The 13,096-nt window shown below is 35.3% G+C and overlaps 1 protein-coding gene across 2 annotated transcripts in view; it reads right to left on the bottom strand.

Annotated features, from left to right (window-relative positions):
- KCNN2 (potassium calcium-activated channel subfamily N member 2) overlaps window positions 1-12,764 on the bottom strand; it is a 325,278-nt gene extending 312,514 nt beyond the window's left edge. Inside the window, exon 1 of one of the 2 annotated variants that reach the window (XM_030869859.2) lies at window positions 12,681-12,764. The gene's annotated coding sequence lies outside the window, so the exon portion shown is untranslated. The remainder of the gene's footprint in view (window positions 1-12,680) is intronic. The other variant, XM_060296128.1, reaches the window with a different exon arrangement.
- Window positions 12,765-13,096: the final 332 nt, after the last annotated feature.

The raw sequence follows: 13,096 nt of genomic DNA, 5'->3' as shown, positions 1-13,096 counted from the left end.
CACAAAGAAGATATAACAATTGAAAATATTTATGCACCCAACATAGGAGCACCTCAATACATAAGGCAAATACTAACAGCCATAAAAGGGGAAATTGACAGTAAAACATTCATAGTAGGGGACTTTAACACCCCACTTTCACCAATGGACAGATCACCCAAAATGAAAATAAATAAGGAAACACAAGCGTTAAATGATACATTAAATAAGATGGACTTAATTGATATTTATAGGACATTCCACCCCAAAGCAACAGAATACACATTTTTCTCAAGTACTCATGGAACATTCTCCAGGATAAATCACATTTTGGGTCACCAACCAAGCCTTGGTAAATTTAAGAAAATTGAAATTGTATTAAGTATCTTTTCTGACCACAATGCTATGAGACTAGATATCAATTACAGGAAAAGATCTGTAAAAAATACAAACACATAGAGGCTAAACAATACAGTACTTAATAAGGAAGTGATCACTGAGGAAATCAAAAAATACCTAGAAACAAATGACAATGGAGACACAACAATGCAAAACCTATGGGATGCAGCAAAAGCAGTTCTAAGAGGGAAGTTTATAGCAATACAATCCCACCCTAAGAAACAGGAAACATCTCAAATAAACAACCTAAACTTGCACCTAAAGCAATTAGAGAAAGAAGAACAAAAAAACCCCCAAAATTAGCAGAAGGAAAGAAATCATAAAGATCAGATCAGAAATAAATGAAAAAGAAATGAAGGAAACGATAGCAAAGATCAATGAAATGAAAAGCTGGCTCTTTAAAAAGATTAACAAATTGATAAACGATTAGCCAGGCTCAGCAAGAAAATAAGGGAGAAAACTCAAATCAATAGAATTAGAAATGAAAAAGGAGAAGTAACAACTGACACTTCAGAAATACAAAAGATCATGAGAGAATACTACAAGCAACTCTATGCCAATAAAATGGACAACCTGGAAGACATGGACAAATTCTTAGAAATGCACAACCTGCCAAGACTGAATCAGGAAGAAATAGAAAATATGAACAGACCAATCACAAGCACTGAAATTGAAACTGTGATTAAAAATCTTTGAACAAACAAAAGCCCAGGACCAGATGGCTTCACAGGCGAATTCTATCAAACATTTAGAGAAGAGCTAACACCTATCCTTCTCAAACTCTTCCAAAATACAGCAGAGGGAGGAAAACTCTCAAACTCATTTTACGAGGCCACCATCACCCTGATACCAAAACCAGAAAAAGATGTCACAAGGAAAGAAAACTACAGGCCAATATCACTGATGAACATAGATGCAAAAATCCTCAACAAAATACTAGAAAACAGAAGCCAACAGCACATTAAAAGGATCATACACCATGATCAAGTGGGCTTTATCCCAGGAATGGAAAGATTCTTCACTATATGCAAATCAATCGTGATACACCATATTAACAAATTGAAGGAGAAAAACCATATGATCATCTCAATAGATGCAGAGAAAGCTTTTGACAAAATTCAACACCCATTTATGATAAAAACCCTCCAGAAAGTAGACACAGAGGGAACTTTCCTCAACATAATAAAGGCCATATATGAGAAACCCACAGCCAACATCGTCCTCAATGGTGAAAAACTGAAAGCATTTCCACTAAGATCAGGAACAAGACAAGGTTGCCCACTCTCACCACTATTATTCAACATAGTTTTGGAAGTTCTAGCCACAGCAATCAGAGAAGAAAAGGAAATAAAAGGAATCCAAATCAGAAAAGAAGAAGTAAAGCTGTCACTGTTTGCAGATGACATGATACTATACATAGAGAATCCTAAAGATGCTACCAGATTACTACTAGAGCTAATCAACGAATTTGGTAAAGTAGCAGGATACAAAATTAATGCACAGAAATCTCTAGCATTCCTATACACTAATGATGAAAAATCTGAAAATGAAATCAAGAAAACACTCCCATTTACCACTGCTACAAAAAGAATAAAATATCTAGGAATAAACCTACCTAAGGAGACAAATGACCTCTATGTAGAAAATTATAAGACACTGATGAAAGAAATTAAAGAGGATACAAATAGATAGAGAGATATACCATGTTCTTAGATTGGAAGAGTCAACATTGTGAAAATGACTGTACTACCGAAAGCAATCTACAGATTCAATGCAATCCCTATCAAACTACCACTGGCATTTTTCACAGAACTAGAACAAAAAATTTCACAATTTGTATGGAAACACAAAAGACCCCAAATAGCCAAAGCAATCTTGAGAATGAAAAACGGAGTTGGAGGAATCAGGCTCCCTGACTTCAGACTATACTACAAAGCTACAGTAACCAAGAGAGTATGGTACTGGCACAAAAACAGAAATATAGATCAATGGAACAGGATAGAAAGACCAGAGATAAACCCACGCACATATGGTCACCTTATCTTTGATAAAGGAGGCAGGAATGTACAGTGGAGAAAGGACAGCCTCTTCAATGAGTTGTGCTGGGAAAACTGGACAGGTACATGTAAAAGTATGAGATTAGATCACTCCCTAACACCATACACAAAAGATAAGCTCAAAATGGATTAAAGACCTAAATGTAAGGCCAGAAACTATCAAACTCTTAGAGGAAAACATAGGCAGAACACTCTATGACATAAATCACAGCAAGATCCTTTTTGACCCACCTCCTACAGAAATGGAAATAAAAACAAAAATAAACAAATGGAACCTAATGAAACTTCAAAGCTTTTGCACAGCAAAGGAAACCGTAAACAAGATGAAAAGACAACCCTCAGAATGGTAGAAAATATTTGCAAATGAAGCATCTGACAAAGGATTAATCTCCAAAATTTACAAGCAGCTCATGCACCTCCATATCAGAAAAACAAACAACCCAATCCAAAAATGGGCAGAAGACCTAAATAGACATTTCTCCAAAGAAGATATACAGACTGTCAACAAACACATGAAAGAATGCTCAACATCATTAATCATTAGAGAAATGTAAATCAAAACTACAATGAGATATCTTCTCACATCAGTCAGAATGGCCATCATCAAAAAATCTACAAACCATAAATGCTGGAGAGGGTGTGGAGAAAAGGGAACACTCTTGCACTGCTGGTGGGAATGTGAATTGGTACAGCCACTATGGAGAACAGTATGGAGGTTCCTTAAAAAACTACAAATAGAACTACCATATGACCCAGCAATCCCACTACTGGGCATATACCTTGAGAAAACCATAATTCAAAAAGAGTCATGTACCAAAATGTTCATTGCAGCTCTATTTACAGTAGCCAGGAGATGGAAACAACCTAAGTGCCCATCTTCAGATGAATGGATAAAGAAGGTATTGCACATATATACAATGGAATATTACCAGCCATAAAAAGAAACGAAATTGAGCTATCTGTAATGAGGTCGATGGACCTAGAGTCTGTCATACAGAGTGAAGTAAGTCAGAAAGAGAAAGACAAATACCGTATGCTAACACATATATATGGAATTTAAGAAAAAAAAATGTCATGAAGAACCTAGGGGTAAGATAGTAATAAAGACGCAGACCTACTCAAGAATGGACTTGAAGATATGGGGAGGGGGAAGGATAAGCTGGAAAGTGAGAGAGTGGCATGGACATATATACACTACCAAATGTAAAATAGCTAGCTAGTGGGAAGCAGCCGCATAGCACAGTGAGATCAGCTCCTAGAGGGGTGGGATAGGGAGGGTGTGAGGGAGGGAGACGCAAGAGGGAAGAGGTATGGGAACATATTGGAAGGCAATATGCAAATTTGGAAAGATTATTGATGGTTACCAGTAACTATTTAGTTTTCTTTTTTTAATGAAATTTTTAATAATTTATAAAGGAAGAGAAGGAAATGCTGCATGATTTAAGATGGACCATTAATTTTATACATTTTTATAACATTTATTTAGAATTAAATTTAATGTAATAACTGCAGAATAAATAGGATTGATGACGTGTGTTCTATTTCCAATTCAGGCAAGACCATCAGTTCTCTATTCCATGGAGGCTCTTACCTTAAAAATTTACTCCAATGTGCCATGTTCTATTTCTACTCAAAACAATGAAAAGTGTGGCCAAATCACAGATATTCTCAGTGGCAATATAAAGTTAGTGGGGCTCTCACAATTTTTGCAACATTACTTATCATCGGGATATCAGTACAAGTCTTAAAAGTAAAAAAAAAAAAAAAAATGAAATCAGTGGAATAGAATTACGTGTTTTAACTGAATTCAATACATTTTTTTTCGTGGTACGTGGGCCTCTCACTGTTGTGGCCTCTCCCGCTGCGGAACACAGGCTCCGGACGTGCAGGCTCAGTAGCCATGGCTCACGGGCCCAGCCGCTCCGCAGCATGTGGGATCTTCCCGGACGGGGGCATGAACCCGTGTCCCCTGCATTGGCAGGCGGACTCTCAACCACTGCGTAACCAGGGAAGCCTTGAATTCAATACTTTGAATTCAATTCATTTAAACATATTTTTGCCAATTCAGATGCTAGTAGTCTTGAATCCAATTATCCTATGGATCTGTGTACCTGTAACAGACTAATGCCAAGTAGAAGAGTTTAACAGAAAAATAAGGAGTTTCATGGGAAGTTAGAAATTGGAGAATAGGATAAGTGATTAAGCCATCCAGTGATGAACAGGGCTCTGGAGGATTCACCTTTCCTATTTACACGAAATTCAGCCAACCAACTCAACCTAAGTTTTCTCTTAATTAGCTGTCACAGTTTTTAAACATAACTGGCAAACTTAATTTACACTTGGATTAGAAAAACACTAGAATTAGAAGGCTAATAAATGTGACCCTGGGGGTCACTGTCAGCAGAATTGATCATAATGTCATCTATCAAGTATGTAATAAGAGACTGAAAATCAAAGAATAAACCAGTTTCTCCAGGTAAATTTAAAATAAGGACACTACCAATCCTTGGGTCTACCTTTATTAATATCCCTTGGACATGAAGAATCCTACTTTAGTGTTAAATTTACCTTTCATAATTCTGTTTGTAAATACATTTAAAGGACAAAATTAACTGCCAATCAATCTCAAAAGAAACACAATATCTTAACTTTTAACTTCTATTGTGTTTGAGATATTTTTCACTTTTAAGTCTATTTGTTTTAACAGATAGACTCTAACGGAAGTCTATGTGGTATCTATCTAAAATACCTGGTATTCAACGCAAGTAAAAAGAGAAAAATTTTGTGAGGTGTGCTCCAGCTGTGAGGATGTACTCAGTGCAAACTCAAGTTCATTCCAGGGACTCAGTCCTCTTTCAGCCTATACTCTCCCCCTTTGTCTCTGGCTTTAAAATGGAGCCTTATTTCTCTCTGTCCCATCTTCCCCAGACTGCCAAATGTTTTCAATGATCCAGTTGCTTCCATTTTTCTCAGTAGCACCACAATAATAATATTTTTTTCCAGTGAGTAAACTTAAACAAGGTTATCTTTGCTTTGTTTAATAAAAACTCTGTGTGTGTGTGTGTGTGTGTGTGTGTGTGTGTGTGTGTAGATTTAACTGTCACTTCCATTTCTTCATCTGCTACATCAAATAATCACAAATAGAATTTTTAAGGAAAAGCCATTTATGAATTTATAACATTTAAAAGAATTTCAGAAATTTACATGTGAAATGCATGAGTACACTAGGAAATTAACATAAAGATAAAAAGCAAGGGCCTTTTAGGAAAAAGGAGGAGGTAACTATGTCAGTGAGAATATAATTGCTGTGTTTGAATACTAAGTTCAGTGGAGAGCTCCTAGACAACAAAAGCTAAAAAGGAAGTGCAAAAAGTGATGGCAGAAATCTTAGCAGATGAGAGAAGAAAACAAGCAAGTAGTTCACATTTTCCAGGAATCAAAATTCTAAAAAGAAATCATCATTATTGTTATGAATCCTTGTGAAAATGAACACTGAGTAATATAAAGGAAAATAGGTTTATCTGAAGTACTGAAAAGGGATCAGTGAATTTTTTCTTTTACTTCTAGGCAACCTTATGTTTTTGAAGATTTACCTTTTCTCTTATTTAATTAAACTAATTAAATAATAATTGTAATAATTGAAATAATTAAGGAAATCAAATTAATTTCTCTTCGAGCTGTTTTGTTATATCCAGAAATAATCTATTCTAATGTTTTTTAAATATTAGGGGCATTAGGCAGTATGCCATGAATATTTTTTATGATATAAATTAAAATGATTTTTTGCTGTTATTGTCTTTTATTTTTTAAAGTAAAAAAAATCATAATACTTATAAAGAGAAAATATAAATGACAGATTTTATGGGTCAAAAGAGAAAGTTATAATATAAAGCTTAAATTACATAAACCCCAAAATCACTTTTTTCTTCTATATGATTGACAACATTCTGAAATTTCTGAGCCCCTAATTAAATAATAAAGAGGACACAGTGTGAAAAATCATGATTATACACTTTCCAAGTAAGGAGCTGAGTAAGAAGAAAGTTCATTTTACGTAACAGAAATGGAGCAACATAAAGTAAATTACCAAAACTTAAATTTCAGACATTATACTGCTATTTGGTCTATGTTTTGTTAAAAGAAAACATTCTACCTAAGAAGCAGAATAGAACACCATGATTTTATTTCAAGTAATTAGATAGACAGTTAAAGTTTATACATTTTAAGCTGACTGATTTTTAAATGAGTTTGGTTGACAACATTTTTAAAATCTGAAATGCAGTCATAAAATGTAGTTTTATTATACTGTTTTGGTAAATGTAATATTCAAGATTTTCTCTTGTACTCCACATGCTAATAAACTTTATATAAATAGATTTTGCTTACTTCACCTAACAAGACCTCAAAAGTAATTCATATATTCTTCAATTTATTTTGAGGCTTATAACAAGAGGAGACTCTATGTTTAATAATTTTTTAATGAAATAGAATTTGATCTCAAATAAATTAAAAAGACATCTTAAGACTGGAGATGTCTTTTACTCCAACATAGTGTGTACCAGAGCTTCAAACCTCTTAATCACGTAAAGGAAAATGCTTATTTTTTATCCTTGTTTTTATCCTTCCCCAAATTACAAACATCTATCAGTGAAAATTCTAAGGCTTGGGACTTTTTCATCATAATAATCGTCATAATTGTCTGGCACAGAGCAAGCACTCAATGTTTACTGAGATAATGAAAAATCAACAAATACCCATCTACTGTGTTCCAAGGACTATGCTTCATATATACCCCTCATGTGTACCTCACATTTACATGTTTTATATTTACTCTTCACACGTAACCTTGCAAGTTAGGGATTATAATCCTCATTTACAAAAAGGAAAGAGGTATGTGGAGTTTAATCCAAACAGAGTATTATACAGCTAAGAGTGAAAGAACTAAGTTTCATACTCTTTATTTCTGATTCCAAATTTGAATGTTTTTCTACTAAGCCTATTAAAGCATTAATGTACTTACGGTAATACTTTCAAAGAAACAGAAAGGTATCCCATGCTCTTAGACTGGAAGAATTAATATTGTTAAAATGGCCATACTACCAAAGCAATCTACATATTTAATGCAATCATTATCAAATTACCCATGACATTTTTCACAGAACTAGAACAAATTATCTTAGCATTTATATGCAACCACCAAAGACCAAGAATTGGCAAAGCAATCCTGAGGGAAAAGAACAAAGCTGGAGGCATGACCCTCGCAGACTTCAGACAATACTACAAAGCTACAAGAATCAATACAGCATCGTGCTGGCACAAAAGCAGACATATAGATCAATGGAACAGAATAGAGGGACCAGAAATAAACCCACATACCTACATTCAATTAATCTATGTCAAAGGAGGCAAGACTATACAATGGAGAAAAGACAGCCCCTTCAACAAGTGGTGTTGGGAAAGCTCAACAGCTACACGTAAATCAATGAAACTGGAACACTTCCTCACACTATATACAAAAATAAACTCAAAATGATTTAAATATCTAAATATAAGACATGACACCATAAAACTCCTAGAAGTGAACATAGGCAAAACATTCTTGGACATAAATCATAGCAATATCTTCTTAGATCTATCTCCCATGGTAAAAGAAATAAAATCAAAAATAAACAAATAGGACCTAATCAAACTTAAAAGCTTTTGCACAGCAAAGGAAACCATCAGAAAAACGAAAAAATAACCTATGGAATGGAAGAAAATATTTGCAAAAGATGCAACCAACAAGGGGTCAGTATCCAAAATATACAAAGAGCTCTTACAACTCAATATCAAAAAAACAACTCAGTCAAAAAATGGGCAGAAGACCTGAATAGACATTTCTCCAAAGAAGATATACAGATGGCCAACAGCCACATGAAAAGATGCTCAACAGCACTCATTATTAGAGAAATGTAAATCAAAACCACAATAAGGTATCACCTCGCACTAGTCAGAATGGTTATGATCAAAAAGTCTACAAATAATAAATGCTGGAGAGGGTGTGGAGAAAAGAGAACCCTCCTATACTGTTGATGGGAATGTAAATTGCTACAGCCACCATGGAGAACAGTTATGGAGGTTTCTTAAATGGAGGGGAAAAAAAACTAGAGTTACTATATGATCCTGTAATCCCACTCCTGGGCATATATCTGGAAAAAAAGAAAACTCTAACTTATGTAATGATACAAGCACCCCAATATTAATTCATTCTTTAGCTGTGTCTATTCTGCCTTTAAGCTAACTAATGAGATCTTAAAATTTCTACCAAGATATTTATATTGGTATAAATACTGTTGATTCCGTGTTGTTCTGTATGAATTAAATTCATCTGCTTCCTTTTTCCCCCACCTGCTTTCTGTCATGAATTACTGTTTTACAAAACAATTAAGATTATTTTAAAATTAACAATGATTTATAATTACCAAGATAATCATTTTTCTTCTGATAATGGCTTTTTACAAATAGATGTTATAACAGACTGTCATTTTCAAGATTTTAATATCACACATATATTAATGGGCAGTCAGAGTTCAAATGCAGGTGTATCTGCTTGTAACCCAAAGTCTTTTTACAATTCTTCCTGGAATGGATGAGTCGATATACATATGCTTATACTTTGTTCATATTTTGGAATATCTATAGTAAATGTTTCAAATTAAAAAATAGATGTTATATCATCTCTTCAATAACGATTATAGTTTAACTTTTGTTTATTCTAATAATTAAAGTTTCAGGTCTAAAGTCATCTATTTGGTGAATTTGGTGACTTCCATAGTGACAGATTTCCTCATGCAATTCTTGACTGTCTGTTCATCTTTGTATTCCAGAGTCACTGTTTGACCTGTTCCTTTCTTAGATAGTTACCTCAGGTGTTTGTGGGAAGAGGGCAGGGCATGTTTTGTAGGTGAGTTTGTAGCTGGTCTTCTACTCTCTGACACTATGCCCCTTCCAGGGGTCACTAGCCATGCAAGGGACTCCCTCACTGGCCTCACAGCCTACACACATCACTTTATCTTGACAGCAAACTCCTTTTGCCCACTGCTCAGCACCTTTGGAGATAAAAGGCGGGGACTGACTGGTTTTCCTCTTCATAAAGAAATTACCCTATTACTCATCCCAATGTCCCAGAAACCTTACCTGCTTCTCATATTCATTGATTTTTGGGTTGCAGCTCCCTGGGAACCACTCCCACATCTGCAGTGACATTATGCTTTCTTTGTTGATGTGCCTTTTCAAATTCATCAGCTTTCTTTTTCCCCCCCTCTGCTTTCTTTCTGTCGTGAATTATTATTATTATTTTTAATATAATTAAGATTATTTTTAAAAATACCTCTTCAGCTATTTTAAGAAATGTGGGAAAGCACATGCATATGTTGAGCCAACCATCTTTATCCAACTAATTTCTTTGCAGACTCCATTAAGTTAATTGAGCAAGAAAAATACTTTCTCAAAAATGATTATTTTTACCTAAAATATGAAGGCTAAAAGTATTAAACTTATTTTTCATGAAATAATCATAGAGATGGCAAGCAAGACAAGTCAGTTTTATTTTATTTTCTCCTGTGCTCATTATTAAACTATCGTTTCTTAGCTTCTCCTGTGCTCATTATTAAACTATCGTTTCTTAGCTTCACTTTTTGCGATTCCGGGGCTGGGACTCTGCAAACTATTTCTCTTTGGCTAGCGGGATCGCCATTAGGCTCTGACAATAGGGGGCACTAGAGAGAGAGTAGACAACAGAAGAGAAAAAGGATACTGTCCTTCTAGGTTATTTCCTCTTCCTGTTTTGATTCCTGTTACGTTCATCACCATCCAACAAAGATACACCTGGCAGTGGTTGGTTATTCCAGTAAGTGCAGCTGATTCCAGTTGCATTTTTTCCAACACTGGCAGAACCAACATCACTGTGGCTTCTCACTAGCCCCATCTGCAGAAGCCAGTTGGTATCTCCTCCTTAAAAGTCTGGTTCCCAGTCCTGTGCAGCATCTCTGTGGCATTCCTGAGGCACTAACTTGGCTCAGCCACACCCTCTCCTCAGAAGTCTGAGCCCAAGCTCTGTGAGTCCCTCAGCCAAGATTCTAAATTTTTGATAATTCTAATCTCTTCCCTTAATTTTCTCAGTTCTAGGGACGGTCTGTGAAACCTTAGTGTTCCCTTTATCAGATGTCCAATTCCCGGATGACCATTCTTTATATTAAATTTTCTTGTTAAAATTACTCTGGTTTCTATCAACTACATGGATTCTGAATAATATACTTCCCTACTTATCATGGCTGTTTTCAAATGCTCAGTGAGCCTTCTGTCTTACTGTCAAAATAACCATTAATTTTATTATATGTGAAAAATATATACTATATGCTTTATTGAAACATTGAAAAATACAGTTAAAGGAAAATGGACATGGTCCCCTCTCTCTAATAATTTCAAAGAAATGAGTTTGAAAATGTAAATAAAAGCATTTCCATAAAAAATTTTCTCTAAACAAGTTTTTCTGAAGCCCCAAAGCACCAAACTCCTCACTATGTGTCTTTGGAAATCTTTTTATTCCAATAAATCAGGGTACTTTTCTACCCAAGACTGGGAAAGTGTTAATATCAAATGGATGCTCTCAGTTGAATTGTATTTATATTTCTTTAACTCTTGATCTAAATTATAAATTTTCTTTTAAATAGGTAGCAAAAGAGAGCAAAAACTGATTAGATATTTATTAGGTTTATGTTTTATTTTTGCAAAAATCAATGGATGCTAACTAGTTGTTAGTAGTCTGAAAGACAGAAGGCATGAAAGCAGAAGGGACTTCAATGTGGATTATGAGCTGTGGCTTTCATCCTGATGCCCTAAGTGGTTAAATAGTTGAGTCCAAATACATGCTCTCTGTGGCAGCTCAATCTCAGCAGGTAGCCACATCACCAGTTTTAAGAATCAAAAACTCCAGATGAAACAACAACACAACATATACAAGACCCGGACTTTTTCATAGCTCACTCACCAAGAAATACCAAAACATGCATATTTTGGTACTTGAACCAGCTGCTTCATGAAAAGTCTGGCTTTTAACATAAATGCCTCACATAGCTTGGCGGCCATGAGAATATGGACAAAAGCCATTTCTTTCTAAGGTAATCAGAAAATTAGGTGAGGAACCTTGACTATTAGTGCTGGTGCTTTAAAGGTACCCAACTACTGACTGGCAAGCTGAGTATGGAGCAAAAGTGTAAGGAAATGACCAGTAATCTGCCAAGGTGATGATTTTACCACCAGGTTGGAGCTGCCAGCCCATCTTTGAGATTGCCCTAAATGAATACTAGGGCAGCAACACAGCCTGGACACAGAAATTGCTTCCGGGATGATGGTGAGAAGCTTGTCTGCCTGTTCCATATAAAAATAACTGGGTGACATATCATGAAAGAATACTTCATGAAGAACTTTAAAAACACGTATCTCCTTTCCAACCAAGAACCAGTCTTCTTTGTTGCTCAAATGGGGTGTTGGTGGTGGGATGAATTGGGAGATTGGGATTGACATACATATACTAACATGTATAAAATAGATAATAAGAACCTGCTGTATAAAATAAATAAATTAAATTTAAAAAACAACTATTTTTTAACCTAAGATTAATCTATTCAAGACCTAAAATAGAACACCCAGAAAACCATCTCCACCAAAATTATTCTTTGAAGCTTGCCATTAGTTCTTAAAAATGTAGACTTTGTAACGTGTTTTAAATCACAGTGATTTTTATCACTGTCTTTTGAGAAAAACAAATCAAGGATATGAATCTCTGTGCCAATAACTAATCTTACTAAGTGCTGGAAACTATTCTTAAAATATAAGGGAGAATACATTTATTCATTCAATCAATATTTTTGAGTACCTTTTACATGATAGGCACTTTTATAAGCACTAGGGGAGCTTACTCAGGGGTTACAAAGAAAAATACTTTGTTTTTTTCCCTTGTATTATTGAAATAACAACTGTTTACCTTTTCTTAGTGTAGTGGTAGTCAGTTAGCAGGAGAAATGGACACTTAATTGTTGAAAATGAGTGAGTCACTATATTGAAAATAGTTGAAACCATAGGCAGAGAGCAGTATCCAATTGAAGTAAATTCAGCTGACCTAAATTTAACATTCTTTTTTCAATAAAATCACTGTGTGTTACATTAGAATTAAATGCACACATTTTACTACTATTTTGTACTCACCACTATTACTTATATCCCACTCCATTCCTTAGATTCACTTTTTCTCTTGCTGGAATCCATCCTTTTGTAGTTCTCTCAGCAAGAATCTGTAAGAGGTAAATCCTATTAGATTTTGTCCCAAACTATTTCATCCTTAATCTTTTTTTTTTTTTCGCGGTACGCGGGCCTCTCATTGTTGTGGCCTCTCCTGTTGTGGAGCACAGGCTCTGGATGTGCAGGCTCAGTGGCCATGGCTCATGGGTCTAGCTGCTCCGCGGTATGTGGGATCCTTCCGGACCGGGGCACGAACCCATGTCCCCTGCATCGGCAGGTGGACTCTCAACCAGTGCACCACCAGGGAAGCCCCATCCTTACTCTTGAAGGATAATTTAGTGCTGTATAGTGCCTCAGGGTGTGAATCCTTTTTCCTCTGCATT

Source organism: Globicephala melas, chromosome 3, assembly GCF_963455315.2.
Source record: "Globicephala melas chromosome 3, mGloMel1.2, whole genome shotgun sequence".
NCBI lineage: Eukaryota > Metazoa > Chordata > Mammalia > Artiodactyla > Delphinidae > Globicephala > Globicephala melas.
Note: the sequence above shows the minus strand (reverse complement) of the source record. Positions and strands in the feature narration are given on the sequence as shown.